We start from the raw sequence: 13,215 nt of genomic DNA, 5'->3' as shown, positions 1-13,215 counted from the left end.
CAAATGTCCTTGAAATCGGACAAAAACCGTACAGATATGAAAATGATGTGGTTCAAACGGCTATAACTTTTGAATCGAAAGTCGTAGAGCCTCGCAGATGGGCTCATTCGATTCCTCATCAAATTCTACAGTTAGCAGTCCCTTATGCAGATAAATTTGCTGTACGAGCTTCCGTTTCCGAGATATTTGACAAAAACCGTACAGATATGAAAAATGATGTGTCAAATGTCCTTGAAATCGGACAAAAACCGTACAGATATGAAAATGATGTGGTTCAAACGGCTATAACTTTTGAATCGAAAGTCGTAGAGCCTCGCAGATGGGCTCATTCGATTCCTCATCAAATTCTACAGTTAGCAGTCCCCTATGCAGATAAATTTGCTGTACGAGCTTCCGTTTCCGAGATATTTGACAAAAACCAAACAGATATGAAAAATGATGTGGCTCAAACGGCTATAACTTTTGAATCGAAAGTCGTAGAGCCACGCAGATGGGCTCATTCGATTCCTCATCAAATTCTACAGTTAGCAGTCCCCTATGCAGATAAATTTGCTGTACGAGCTTCCGTTTCCGAGATATTTGACAAAAACCGTACAGATATGAAAAATGATGTGTCAAATGTCCTTGAAATCGGACAAAAACCGTACAGATATGAAAATGATGTGGTTCAAACGGCTATAACTTTTGAATCGAAAGTCGTAGAGCCTCGCAGATGGGCTCATTCGATTCCTCATCAAATTCTACAGTTAGCAGTCCCCTATGCAGATAAATTTGCTGTACGAGCTTCCGTTTCCGAGATATTTGACAAAAACCGTACAGATATGAAAAATGATGTGTCAAATGTCCTTGAAATCGGACAAAAACCGTACAGATATGAAAATGATGTGGTTCAAACGGCTATAACTTTTGAATTGAAAGTCGTAGAGCCTCGCAGATGGGCTCATTCGATTCCTCATCAAATTCTACAGTTAGCAGTCCCCTAAGCAGATACATTTGCTGTACGAGCTTCCGTTTCCGAGATATTTGACAAAAACCGTATCATGTTAACTTATCAAAACCACTAGAGGGCGCCTCGCCACGTTACATCTCCCATTGCTTTTATGATGTCATAGTAGACGTTGCTGACGCAGACACTTAAACAGTCAGTGATCCATTCCACCTCATCAGAGTAGCTAGTGACTTCTGGATCTGACACACTGACTTAGAGAAAACAAGTAAGTCCATAATGGGGATAAACTTTAGAGTAAGAATTTTCTACAATTATTCTGTATTCATTCTTTGACAAAAACACCCCCAATTGAAGACAGAATAGAGTACATATTGCTCTCTGAGCTTTGTTTAACCAAGTTGTCATATAAATGATGTGTTGATACTGGTTGATTAGAGGACTAGCAGTGATGGCAACTCACAGGCTCAAAAGGCTATAACTTTTGAATCGAAAGTCGTAGAGCCTCGCAGATGGGCTCATTCGATTCCTCATCAAATTCTACAGTTAGCAGTCCCCTATGCAGATAAATTTGCTGTACGAGCTTCCGTTTCCGAGATATTTGACAAAAACCGTACAGATATGAAAAATGATGTGTCAAATGTCCTTGAAATCGGACAAAAACCGTACAGATATGAAAATGATGTGGTTCAAACGGCTATAACTTTTGAATCGAAAGTCGTAGAGCCTCGCAGATGGGCTCATTCGATTCCTCATCAAATTCTACAGTTAGCAGTCCCCTATGCAGATAAATTTGCTGTACGAGCTTCCGTTTCCGAGATATTTGACAAAAACCGTACAGATATGAAAAATGATGTGTCAAATGTCCTTGAAATCGGACAAAAACCGTACAGATATGAAAATGATGTGGTTCAAACGGCTATAACTTTTGAATCGAAAGTCGTAGAGCCTCGCAGATGGGCTCATTCGATTCCTCATCAAATTCTACAGTTAGCAGTCCCCTATGCAGATAAATTTGCTGTACGAGCTTCCGTTTCCGAGATATTTGACAAAAACCGTATCATGTTAACTTATCAAAACCACTAGAGGGCGCCTCGCCACGTTACATCTCCCATTGCTTTTATGATGTCATAGTAGACGTTGCTGACGCAGACACTTAAACAGTCAGTGATCCATTCCACCTCATCAGAGTAGCTAGTGACTTCTGGATCTGACACACTGACTTAGAGAAAACAAGTAAGTCCATAATGGGGATAAACTTTAGAGTAAGAATTTTCTACAATTATTCTGTATTCATTCTTTGACAAAAACACCCCCAATTGAAGACAGAATAGAGTACATATTGCTCTCTGAGCTTTGTTTAACCAAGTTGTCATATAAATGATGTGTTGATACTGGTTGATTAGAGGACTAGCAGTGATGGCAACTCACAGGCTCAAAAGGCTATAACTTTTGAATCGAAAGTCGTAGAGCCTCGCAGATGGGCTCATTCGATTCCTCATCAAATTCTACAGTTAGCAGTCCCCTATGCAGGTAAATTTGCTGGTCGAGCTTCGGTTTCCGAGATATTTGACAAAAAACAAACAGATATGAAAAATGATGTGGCTCAAACGGCTATAACTTTTGAATTGAAAGTCGTAGAGCCACGCAGATGGGCTCATTCGATTCCTCATCAAATTCTACAGTTAGCAGTCCCCTATGCAGATAAATTTGCTGTACGAGCTTCCGTTTCCGAGATATTTGACAAAAACCGTACAGATATGAAAAATGATGTGTCAAATGTCCTTGAAATCGGACAAAAACCGTACAGATATGAAAATGATGTGGTTCAAACGGCTATAACTTTTGAATCGAAAGTCGTAGAGCCTCGCAGATGGGCTCATTCGATTCCTCATCAAATTCTACAGTTAGCAGTCCCCTATGCAGATAAATTTGCTGTACGAGCTTCCGTTTCCGAGATATTTGACAAAAACCGTACAGATATGAAAAATGATGTGTCAAATGTCCTTGAAATCGGACAAAAACCGTACAGATATGAAAATGATGTGGTTCAAACGGCTATAACTTTTGAATCGAAAGTCGTAGAGCCTCGCAGATGGGCTCATTCGATTCCTCATCAAATTCTACAGTTAGCAGTCCCCTAGACAGATACATTTGCTGTACGAGCTTCCGTTTCCGAGATATTTGACAAAAACCGTACAGATATGAAAAATGATGTGGCTCAAACGGCTATAACTTTTGAATCGAAAGTCGTAGAGCCTCGCAGATGGGCTCATTCGATTCCTCATCAAATTCTACAGTTAGCAGTCCCCTATGCAGATAAATTTGCTGTACGAGCTTCCGTTTCCGAGATATTTGACAAAAACCGTATCATGTTAACTTATCAAAACCACTAGAGGGCGCCTCGCCACGTTACATCTCCCATTGCTTTTATGATGTCATAGTAGACGTTGCTGACGCAGACACTTAAACAGTCAGTGATCCATTCCACCTCATCAGAGTAGCTAGTGACTTCTGGATCTGACACACTGACTTAGAGAAAACAAGTAAGTCCATAATGGGGATAAACTTTAGAGTAAGAATTTTCTACAATTATTCTGTATTCATTCTTTGACAAAAACACCCCCAATTGAAGACAGAATAGAGTACATATTGCTCTCTGAGCTTTGTTTAACCAAGTTGTCATATAAATGATGTGTTGATACTGGTTGATTAGAGGACTAGCAGTGATGGCAACTCACAGGCTCAAAAGGCTATAACTTTTGAATCGAAAGTCGTAGAGCCTCGCAGATGGGCTCATTCGATTCCTCATCAAATTCTACAGTTAGCAGTCCCCTACGCAGGTACATTTGCTGTACGAGCTTCGGTTTCCGAGATATTTGACAAAAAACAAACAGATATGAAAAATGATGTGGCTCAAACGGCTATAACTTTTGAATTGAAAGTCGTAGAGCCACGCAGATGGGCTCATTCGATTCCTCATCAAATTCTACAGTTAGCAGTCCCCTATGCAGATAAATTTGCTGTACGAGCTTCCGTTTCCGAGATATTTGACAAAAACCGTACAGATATGAAAAATGATGTGTCAAATGTCCTTGAAATCGGACAAAAACCGTACAGATATGAAAATGATGTGGTTCAAACGGCTATAACTTTTGAATCGAAAGTCGTAGAGCCTCGCAGATGGGCTCATTCGATTCCTCATCAAATTCTACAGTTAGCAGTCCCCTATGCAGATAAATTTGCTGTACGAGCTTCCGTTTCCGAGATATTTGACAAAAACCGTACAGATATGAAAAATGATGTGTCAAATGTCCTTGAAATCGGACAAAAACCGTACAGATATCAAAATGATGTGGTTCAAACGGCTATAACTTTTGAATCGAAAGTCGTAGAGCCTCGCAGAGGGGCTCATTCGATTCCTCATCAAATTCTACAGTTAGCAGTCCCCTATGCAGATAAATTTGCTGTACGAGCTTCCGTTTCCGAGATATTTGACAAAAACCGTATCATGTTAACTTATCAAAACCACTAGAGGGCGCCTCGCCACGTTACATCTCCCATTGCTTTTATGATGTCATAGTAGACGTTGCTGACGCAGACACTTAAACAGTCAGTGATCCATTCCATCTCATCAGAGTAGCTAGTGACTTCTGGATCTGACACACTGACTTAGAGAAAACAAGTAAGTCCATAATGGGGATAAACTCTAGAGTAAGAATTTTCTACAATTATTCTGTATTCATTCTTTGACAAAAACACCCCCAATTGAAGACAGAATAGAGTACATATTGCTCTCTGAGCTTTGTTTAACCAAGTTGTCATATAAATTATGTGTTGATACTGGTTGATTAGAGGACTAGCAGTGATGGCAACTCACAGGCTCAAAAGGCTATAACTTTTGAATCGAAAGTCGTAGAGCCTCGCAGATGGGCTCATTCGATTCCTCATCAAATTCTACAGTTAGCAGTCCCCTATGCAGATAAATTTGCTGTACGAGCTTCCGTTTCCGAGATATTTGACAAAAACCGTACAGATATGAAAAATGATGTGTCAAATGTCCTTGAAATCGGACAAAAACCGTACAGATATGAAAATGATGTGGTTCAAACGGCTATAACTTTTGAATCGAAAGTCGTAGAGCCTCGCAGATGGGCTCATTCGATTCCTCATCAAATTCTACAGTTAGCAGTCCCCTATGCAGATCAATTTGCTGTACGAGCTTCCGTTTCCGAGATATTTGACAAAAACCGTATCATGTTAACTTATCAAAACCACTAGAGGGCGCCTCGCCACGTTACATCTCCCATTGCTTTTATGATGTCATAGTAGACGTTGCTGACGCAGACACTTAAACAGTCAGTGATCCATTCCATCTCATCAGAGTAGCTAGTGACTTCTGGATCTGACACACTGACTTAGAGAAAACAAGTAAGTCCATAATGGGGATAAACTTTAGAGTAAGAATTTTCTACAATTATTCTGTATTCATTCTTTGACAAAAACACCCCCAATTGAAGACAGAATAGAGTACATATTGCTCTCTGAGCTTTGTTTAACCAAGTTGTCATATAAATTATGTGTTGATACTGGTTGATTAGAGGACTAGCAGTGATGGCAACTCACAGGCTCAAAAGGCTATAACTTTTGAATCGAAAGTCGTAGAGCCTCGCAGATGGGCTCATTCGATTCCTCATCAAATTCTACAGTTAGCAGTCCCCTATGCAGGTAAATTTGCTGTACGAGCTTCCGTTTCCGAGATATTTGACAAAAACCGTACAGATATGAAAAATGATGTGTCAAATGTCCTTGAAATCAGACAAAAACCGTACAGATATGAAAATGATGTGGTTCAAACGGCTATAACTTTTGAATCGAAAGTCGTAGAGCCTCGCAGATGGGCTCATTCGATTCCTCATCAAATTCTACAGTTAGCAGTCCCCTATGCAGATAAATTTGCTGTACGAGCTTCCGTTTCCGAGATATTTGACAAAAACCGTACAGATATGAAAAATGATGTGTCAAATGTCCTTGAAATCGGACAAAAACCGTACAGATATGAAAATGATGTGGTTCAAACGGCTATAACTTTTGAATCGAAAGTCGTAGAGCCTCGCAGAGGGGCTCATTTGATTCCTCATCAAATTCTACAGTTAGCAGTCCCCTATGCAGATAAATTTGCTGTACGAGCTTCCGTTTCCGAGATATTTGACAAAAACCGTATCATGTTAACTTATCAAAACCACTAGAGGGCGCCTCGCCACGTTACATCTCCCATTGCTTTTATGATGTCATAGTAGACGTTGCTGACGCAGACACTTAAACAGTCAGTGATCCATTCCACCTCATCAGAGTAGCTAGTGACTTCTGGATCTGACACACTGACTTAGAGAAAACAAGTAAGTCCATAATGGGGATAAACTTTAGAGTAAGAATTTTCTACAATTATTCTGTATTCATTCTTTGACAAAAACACCCCCAATTGAAGACAGAATAGAGTACATATTGCTCTCTGAGCTTTGTTTAACCAAGTTGTCATATAAATTATGTGTTGATACTGGTTGATTAGAGGACTAGCAGTGATGGCAACTCACAGGCTCAAAAGGCTATAACTTTTGAATCGAAAGTCGTAGAGCCTCGCAGAGGGGCTCATTCGATTCCTCATCAAATTCTACAGTTAGCAGTCCCCTATGCAGATAAATTTGCTGTACGAGCTTCCGTTTCCGAGATATTTGACAAAAACCGTATCATGTTAACTTATCAAAACCACTAGAGGGCGCCTCGCCACGTTACATCTCCCATTGCTTTTATGATGTCATAGTAGACGTTGCTGACGCAGACACTTAAACAGTCAGTGATCCATTCCATCTCATCAGAGTAGCTAGTGACTTCTGGATCTGACACACTGACTTAGAGAAAACAAGTAAGTCCATAATGGGGATAAACTTTAGAGTAAGAATTTTCTACAATTATTCTGTATTCATTCTTTGACAAAAACACCCCCAATTGAAGACAGAATAGAGTACATATTGCTCTCTGAGCTTTGTTTAACCAAGTTGTCATATAAATTATGTGTTGATACTGGTTGATTAGAGGACTAGCAGTGATGGCAACTCACAGGCTCAAAAGGCTATAACTTTTGAATCGAAAGTCGTAGAGCCTCGCAGATGGGCTCATTCGATTCCTCATCAAATTCTACAGTTAGCAGTCCCCTATGCAGATAAATTTGCTGTACGAGCTTCCGTTTCCGAGATATTTGACAAAAACCGTACAGATATGAAAAATGATGTGTCAAATGTCCTTGAAATCGGACAAAAACCGTACAGATATGAAAATGATGTGGTTCAAACGGCTATAACTTTTGAATCGAAAGTCGTAGAGCCTCGCAGATGGGCTCATTCGATTCCTCATCAAATTCTACAGTTAGCAGTCCCCTATGCAGATAAATTTGCTGTACGAGCTTCCGTTTCCGAGATATTTGACAAAAACCGTATCATGTTAACTTATCAAAACCACTAGAGGGCGCCTCGCCACGTTACATCTCCCATTGCTTTTATGATGTCATAGTAGACGTTGCTGACGCAGACACTTAAACAGTCAGTGATCCATTCCATCTCATCAGAGTAGCTAGTGACTTCTGGATCTGACACACTGACTTAGAGAAAACAAGTAAGTCCATAATGGGGATAAACTTTAGAGTAAGAATTTTCTACAATTATTCTGTATTCATTCTTTGACAAAAACACCCCCAATTGAAGACAGAATAGAGTACATATTGCTCTCTGAGCTTTGTTTAACCAAGTTGTCATATAAATTATGTGTTGATACTGGTTGATTAGAGGACTAGCAGTGATGGCAACTCACAGGCTCAAAAGGCTATAACTTTTGAATCGAAAGTCGTAGAGCCTCGCAGATGGGCTCATTCGATTCCTCATCAAATTCTACAGTTAGCAGTCCCCTATGCAGGTAAATTTGCTGTACGAGCTTCCGTTTCCGAGATATTTGACAAAAACCGTACAGATATGAAAAATGATGTGTCAAATGTCCTTGAAATCAGACAAAAACCGTACAGATATGAAAATGATGTGGTTCAAACGGCTATAACTTTTGAATCGAAAGTCGTAGAGCCTCGCAGATGGGCTCATTCGATTCCTCATCAAATTCTACAGTTAGCAGTCCCCTATGCAGATAAATTTGCTGTACGAGCTTCCGTTTCCGAGATATTTGACAAAAACCGTACAGATATGAAAAATGATGTGTCAAATGTCCTTGAAATCGGACAAAAACCGTACAGATATGAAAATGATGTGGTTCAAACGGCTATAACTTTTGAATCGAAAGTCGTAGAGCCTCGCAGAGGGGCTCATTCGATTCCTCATCAAATTCTACAGTTAGCAGTCCCCTATGCAGATAAATTTGCTGTACGAGCTTCCGTTTCCGAGATATTTGACAAAAACCGTATCATGTTAACTTATCAAAACCACTAGAGGGCGCCTCGCCACGTTACATCTCCCATTGCTTTTATGATGTCATAGTAGACGTTGCTGACGCAGACACTTAAACAGTCAGTGATCCATTCCACCTCATCAGAGTAGCTAGTGACTTCTGGATCTGACACACTGACTTAGAGAAAACAAGTAAGTCCATAATGGGGATAAACTTTAGAGTAAGAATTTTCTACAATTATTCTGTATTCATTCTTTGACAAAAACACCCCCAATTGAAGACAGAATAGAGTACATATTGCTCTCTGAGCTTTGTTTAACCAAGTTGTCATATAAATTATGTGTTGATACTGGTTGATTAGAGGACTAGCAGTGATGGCAACTCACAGGCTCAAAAGGCTATAACTTTTGAATCGAAAGTCGTAGAGCCTCGCAGATGGGCTCATTCGATTCCTCATCAAATTCTACAGTTAGCAGTCCCCTATGCAGATAAATTTGCTGTACGAGCTTCCGTTTCCGAGATATTTGACAAAAACCGTACAGATATGAAAAATGATGTGTCAAATGTCCTTGAAATCGGACAAAAACCGTACAGATATGAAAATGATGTGGTTCAAACGGCTATAACTTTTGAATCGAAAGTCGTAGAGCCTCGCAGATGGGCTCATTCGATTCCTCATCAAATTCTACAGTTAGCAGTCCCCTATGCAGATAAATTTGCTGTACGAGCTTCCGTTTCCGAGATATTTGACAAAAACCGTATCATGTTAACTTATCAAAACCACTAGAGGGCGCCTCGCCACGTTACATCTCCCATTGCTTTTATGATGTCATAGTAGACGTTGCTGACGCAGACACTTAAACAGTCAGTGATCCATTCCATCTCATCAGAGTAGCTAGTGACTTCTGGATCTGACACACTGACTTAGAGAAAACAAGTAAGTCCATAATGGGGATAAACTTTAGAGTAAGAATTTTCTACAATTATTCTGTATTCATTCTTTGACAAAAACACCCCCAATTGAAGACAGAATAGAGTACATATTGCTCTCTGAGCTTTGTTTAACCAAGTTGTCATATAAATTATGTGTTGATACTGGTTGATTAGAGGACTAGCAGTGATGGCAACTCACAGGCTCAAAAGGCTATAACTTTTGAATCGAAAGTCGTAGAGCCTCGCAGATGGGCTCATTCGATTCCTCATCAAATTCTACAGTTAGCAGTCCCCTATGCAGGTAAATTTGCTGTACGAGCTTCCGTTTCCGAGATATTTGACAAAAACCGTACAGATATGAAAAATGATGTGTCAAATGTCCTTGAAATCAGACAAAAACCGTACAGATATGAAAATGATGTGGTTCAAACGGCTATAACTTTTGAATCGAAAGTCGTAGAGCCTCGCAGATGGGCTCATTCGATTCCTCATCAAATTCTACAGTTAGCAGTCCCCTATGCAGATAAATTTGCTGTACGAGCTTCCGTTTCCGAGATATTTGACAAAAACCGTACAGATATGAAAAATGATGTGTCAAATGTCCTTGAAATCGGACAAAAACCGTACAGATATGAAAATGATGTGGTTCAAACGGCTATAACTTTTGAATCGAAAGTCGTAGAGCCTCGCAGAGGGGCTCATTCGATTCCTCATCAAATTCTACAGTTAGCAGTCCCCTATGCAGATAAATTTGCTGTACGAGCTTCCGTTTCCGAGATATTTGACAAAAACCGTATCATGTTAACTTATCAAAACCACTAGAGGGCGCCTCGCCACGTTACATCTCCCATTGCTTTTATGATGTCATAGTAGACGTTGCTGACGCAGACACTTAAACAGTCAGTGATCCATTCCACCTCATCAGAGTAGCTAGTGACTTCTGGATCTGACACACTGACTTAGAGAAAACAAGTAAGTCCATAATGGGGATAAACTTTAGAGTAAGAATTTTCTACAATTATTCTGTATTCATTCTTTGACAAAAACACCCCCAATTGAAGACAGAATAGAGTACATATTGCTCTCTGAGCTTTGTTTAACCAAGTTGTCATATAAATTATGTGTTGATACTGGTTGATTAGAGGACTAGCAGTGATGGCAACTCACAGGCTCAAAAGGCTATAACTTTTGAATCGAAAGTCGTAGAGCCTCGCAGATGGGCTCATTCGATTCCTCATCAAATTCTACAGTTAGCAGTCCCCTATGCAGATAAATTTGCTGTACGAGCTTCCGTTTCCGAGATATTTGACAAAAACCGTACAGATATGAAAAATGATGTGTCAAATGTCCTTGAAATCGGACAAAAACCGTACAGATATGAAAATGATGTGGTTCAAACGGCTATAACTTTTGAATCGAAAGTCGTAGAGCCTCGCAGATGGGCTCATTCGATTCCTCATCAAATTCTACAGTTAGCAGTCCCCTATGCAGATAAATTTGCTGTACGAGCTTCCGTTTCCGAGATATTTGACAAAAACCGTATCATGTTAACTTATCAAAACCACTAGAGGGCGCCTCGCCACGTTACATCTCCCATTGCTTTTATGATGTCATAGTAGACGTTGCTGACGCAGACACTTAAACAGTCAGTGATCCATTCCACCTCATCAGAGTAGCTAGTGACTTCTGGATCTGACACACTGACTTAGAGAAAACAAGTAAGTCCATAATGGGGATAAACTTTAGAGTAAGAATTTTCTACAATTATTCTGTATTCATTCTTTGACAAAAACACCCCCAATTGAAGACAGAATAGAGTACATATTGCTCTCTGAGCTTTGTTTAACCAAGTTGTCATATAAATGATGTGTTGATACTGGTTGATTAGAGGACTAGCAGTGATGGCAACTCACAGGCTCAAAAGGCTATAACTTTTGAATCGAAAGTCGTAGAGCCTCGCAGATGGGCTCATTCGATTCCTCATCAAATTCTACAGTTAGCAGTCCCCTATGCAGGTAAATTTGCTGGTCGAGCTTCGGTTTCCGAGATATTTGACAAAAAACAAACAGATATGAAAAATGATGTGGCTCAAACGGCTATAACTTTTGAATTGAAAGTCGTAGAGCCACGCAGATGGGCTCATTCGATTCCTCATCAAATTCTACAGTAAGCAGTCCCCTACGCAGATAAATTTGCTGTACGAGCTTCCGTTTCCGAGATATTTGACAAAAACCGTACAGATATGAAAAATGATGTGTCAAATGTCCTTGAAATCGGACAAAAACCGTACAGATATGAAAATGATGTGGTTCAAACGGCTATAACTTTTGAATCGAAAGTCGTAGAGCCTCGCAGATGGGCTCATTCGATTCCTCATCAAATTCTACAGTTAGCAGTCCCCTATGCAGATAAATTTGCTGTACGAGCTTCCGTTTCCGAGATATTTGACAAAAACCGTACAGATATGAAAAATGATGTGTCAAATGTCCTTGAAATCGGACAAAAACCGTACAGATATGAAAATGATGTGGTTCAAACGGCTATAACTTTTGAATCGAAAGTCGTAGAGCCTCGCAGATGGGCTCATTCGATTCCTCATCAAATTCTACAGTTAGCAGTCCCCTATACAGATAAATTTGCTGTACGAGCTTCCGTTTCCGAGATATTTGACAAAAACCGTACAGATATGAAAAATGATGTGGCTCAAACGGCTATAACTTTTGAATCGAAAGTCGTAGAGCCTCGCAGATGGGCTCATTCGATTCCTCATCAAATTCTACAGTTAGCAGTCCCCTATGCAGATAAATTTGCTGTACGAGCTTCCGTTTCCGAGATATTTGACAAAAACCGTATCATGTTAACTTATCAAAACCACTAGAGGGCGCCTCGCCACGTTACATCTCCCATTGCTTTTATGATGTCATAGTAGACGTTGCTGACGCAGACACTTAAACAGTCAGTGATCCATTCCACCTCATCAGAGTAGCTAGTGACTTCTGGATCTGACACACTGACTTAGAGAAAACAAGTAAGTCCATAATGGGGATAAACTTTAGAGTAAGAATTTTCTACAATTATTCTGTATTCATTCTTTGACAAAAACACCCCCAATTGAAGACAGAATAGAGTACATATTGCTCTCTGAGCTTTGTTTAACCAAGTTGTCATATAAATGATGTGTTGATACTGGTTGATTAGAGGACTAGCAGTGATGGCAACTCACAGGCTCAAAAGGCTATAACTTTTGAATCGAAAGTCGTAGAGCCTCGCAGATGGGCTCATTCGATTCCTCATCAAATTCTACAGTTAGCAGTCCCCTACGCAGGTACATTTGCTGTACGAGCTTCGGTTTCCGAGATATTTGACAAAAAACAAACAGATATGAAAAATGATGTGGCTCAAACGGCTATAACTTTTGAATTGAAAGTCGTAGAGCCACGCAGATGGGCTCATTCGATTCCTCATCAAATTCTACAGTTAGCAGTCCCCTATGCAGATAAATTTGCTGTACGAGCTTCCGTTTCCGAGATATTTGACAAAAACCGTACAGATATGAAAAATGATGTGTCAAATGTCCTTGAAATCGGACAAAAACCGTACAGATATGAAAATGATGTGGTTCAAACGGCTATAACTTTTGAATCGAAAGTCGTAGAGCCTCGCAGATGGGCTCATTCGATTCCTCATCAAATTCTACAGTTAGCAGTCCCCTATGCAGATAAATTTGCTGTACGAGCTTCCGTTTCCGAGATATTTGACAAAAACCGTACAGATATGAAAAATGATGTGTCAAATGTCCTTGAAATCGGACAAAAACCGTACAGATATCAAAATGATGTGGTTCAAACGGCTATAACTTTTGAATCGAAAGTCGTAGAGCCTCGCAGAGG

The sequence above is a fragment of the Borostomias antarcticus genome (genome assembly GCF_949987555.1).
Source record: "Borostomias antarcticus genome assembly, chromosome: 27".
Classification (NCBI taxonomy): domain Eukaryota; kingdom Metazoa; phylum Chordata; class Actinopteri; order Stomiiformes; family Stomiidae; genus Borostomias; species Borostomias antarcticus.
The sequence above is the reverse complement of the archived record's forward strand: the minus strand, read 5'-3'. Positions refer to the sequence as shown.